Source organism: Oryzias melastigma, linkage group LG10 (genome assembly GCF_002922805.2).
Source record: "Oryzias melastigma strain HK-1 linkage group LG10, ASM292280v2, whole genome shotgun sequence".
NCBI classification, from domain to species: Eukaryota; Metazoa; Chordata; class Actinopteri; order Beloniformes; family Adrianichthyidae; genus Oryzias; species Oryzias melastigma.
This window is the reverse complement of record NC_050521.1, coordinates 3,386,590-3,389,645: the sequence shown is the minus strand read 5'-3', so window position 1 is coordinate 3,389,645 and position 3,056 is coordinate 3,386,590. Positions and strand designations below refer to the sequence as shown.

Genomic DNA, 3,056 nt, shown 5'->3' with positions numbered 1-3,056 from the left:
ATGATGAGCAATAGCTTGCAGCAGAAAGCCTCTTCAGTAAACAAAAGTAGATTTCATCAGGAGTGACAGCATAATCCCAATGACCCATAATACTCTCTTTATTTCAGTTTGGATGTGTAGCATAGTGTCAATTATCAATAAGTTTTCTTCTTTCTGTCCCTTTTCATTTTCACTAAGAACAAGAGTATTATGAAAGTATTTTTATGTTCTATGAAAAAGAAATAAAAATAAACTAAAATAGGGTTGAAGGAAGCAGATGCCCTCCCTAAGAAAGAGTCACTGAGGACATGTCAGAAAATGACACAAAAGAAAGTTAATGAAAGACTCTCAGTTCAAAAACACTCTGCCATCCGCAGATAATTACATGCTTACAACACGCCGTCTTTTATACTGTAACTGCAGAAAGTGAGATTTCTTGTCAGACATTAATGCTGACAACCTGACAGCCACGATGAACGCTGAGAGGAACCCAACAGTGAAAATGACCAACATGGGAGGAAGAGCAGAGTCACAGCAGGGATGTCACATGCTGTTTGTACGGTGATTCTCAGGTTCTTTGTTTCTGTTCTAGATGGAAATGGAAAAAGTTCTACAAAGTGTTTGTTGCTGCTTCAGATACTCTCCACAGTACCTAACAACTGGATAACCCATAACAGCTTTTAATTTATATGAAACAATCCCATGGATTGTCAAAAGAAAAAAAAAATAATCATGCATCTCTCTGTACAATTACTTGTAACAATGGTGGAAGGGACAAAAGAGGAGACCTGCATTATTCATGAGGCTGGGCTGAAAAGGTCACAGAAGGTTAGAAGCACCCCCATTACAAAATACACAATAGCTCTTCCAAATACTTTTCTTTCCTTTCCTGTCCAACAGCTGAGCAAACAGATCAGAGCTGGAGGCCACTTGCTAAACTTTATTGACAAGATGCTGCAGGTTTATTGTTATTATTGCCAGGTGTAGATGTTAGTCAAAAGGGGCGGGGCCTGTCCACTCACATACAAATGTTAAAAACACCAGTTGGCTCAAAAATCTTCACATACAAACATGCAACATGTACACACTACAAGTAAAGTTCAGGCGCACATACTTATGCATACAAACACAAACACATGCACAAAGCATTTCATCCTTTCATGCATACTATTTGTGCACAGGTGAGCTGACACCTGTTCTCAGGTGAGTGTTTGTGTTCTATAGACCCTTTTCACGGTGACACGGCTTTGGTTTAACATAACATTCAGCTGCAGCCAGTTTATACAGTACATGTCCCTCTTCATCTCTGCCAGCTCCAGCTCTGCGTCCTGTCTCTAAACCAACAACACCACAGTCTTCTTCACCTTTGCTTTCATTCTTGATGACACTCTTTAGTCACACATCACACCTGAAACCTTCAACTCGCCTCTTTAACTATTTCTCAAACTCTGTTATTCTGCACTGTTGACTCTTAAGGCCCGGTCCAACAGGATTAGGACGTGTAAAAAATTGGTAAAATCTGCCACACGGGCTTAGACACGCTAACTTTATGCATTGTTTGTGAAACAGCAGTGATACAGACGCCAGAGTTCATTCCACTGCCAGAGCACTGTTTAATCACGTGTAAGCGCGTCCTTCCACGCTCGGTCGCTAAACAGACTCTGTAAGCAGTGGTACAAACGCAGACCGGCCGGGGAAATGGCCGTGCACCAAGTGTGTGCTGGCGTTCACTCTACGTCCTGATCTCGCACTGAAACTGCTGTTGCACTGCTGTTCCACTGCTACCACATGCAGTCACCCACGGTCTCAATTTTTGTAATGGTGGCCAAATTTTGTACCACATGTATGCGCGTTGATCCGCATCTCCCTTCTGCTTTTCCACTCATCATCTTCAATGTTTCCTCACTTCATCCTTGCTCATTTCTGCCTTTTCCTGCTCTGTCCACCTCTTCTATTTTAGCTGATCTCCAATCACCTGGAAGAACCTCCTGATCCCCCCCCACACTCACACACTCCTTTTTAAACTTCCACCACTTGGTTCTCTGTTCTGCCCCTGTGCTCTTCATTTTATCATTTTTCATTTTTGTAATATTTTCTTGCATCCATAAAAAATCAAAGTTTTTATATTTTGGTTTTTGGACAAAAGTTTTTGTAGGCCGTGGAACAGAAAGCAGATTTACTCAAACTTTTGTCCCCCCCTCTCTCTAAAATGACTGATCTGGTTCTAGTGTCCCAACCAGTGACCCAGAGATCTCATAAGAGCACTTGGTGAGTGTGTGATGCCAAAGCACCTGTGTGTAGTAGGTCCAGTGTTTTCTTAACCAAGACTTTGGTAAGTGAAGGATGTAGTCTTAATGTGGATTCCAGCACACAAGGAGCACAAGATGCAACTAAAGAGCAGATGTGGTTGCAAACAAGCTGGAAGTAAACTGGAAACTAAACGAGAGCTACATTCTCTGAATCTGAATGGAAGTTCACATTCCATGATAGCGTTAACAACTTAATACAATCCTTGATGGAGATTGAGAAATAGAGAAGGCAGCAGCTGGTTGTTAGCACACAGCTTAAATACATCTACAATGGTTATTGGTAAACAGCCCACAGCAAGCCCAATGAGGCAAATTGAATTTGTGATATTGGGCTATATAAATAAAATTGAATTGAATTGAATTGAATGCAGTCTGTAAGGATGATGAAACCATTTGTTATATAGCTTGTTTGAGAAAGAAAAAATAGAACAACATTCTATAGCAATTCAGCCTTGACAAGAAAACACATTTTTTAAAGCTTGTAGCATGCTGCTATGAAATGAAACGCACTTCATGATTATTTATGTAATGAGAGAGAATGTGTGTGGACGAATGCCTGTTTGTGTGATTGTCTGTATGCTAATCTTTAATTAACTCTTATTTATTACTCATTTTATTTTGCTTTTACTATTTTATGACTGTGTTTTTGTGATACGACTATTTATTACATATTATTTTTATCTTAATCTTTTCCTTATTTAATTTATTCTTAAATGCTTTGATATAAATTATATATTTTTTTCTTTTTAAAACAATATAAATGAGGAA

General features: G+C 39.4%; 1 protein-coding gene across 2 annotated transcripts in view; it reads right to left on the bottom strand.

Moving 5' to 3' along the window:
* rxfp1 (relaxin family peptide receptor 1) overlaps window positions 1-3,056 on the bottom strand; it is a 159,923-nt gene that overhangs the window by 39,656 nt on the left and 117,211 nt on the right. The window lies entirely within an intron of this gene.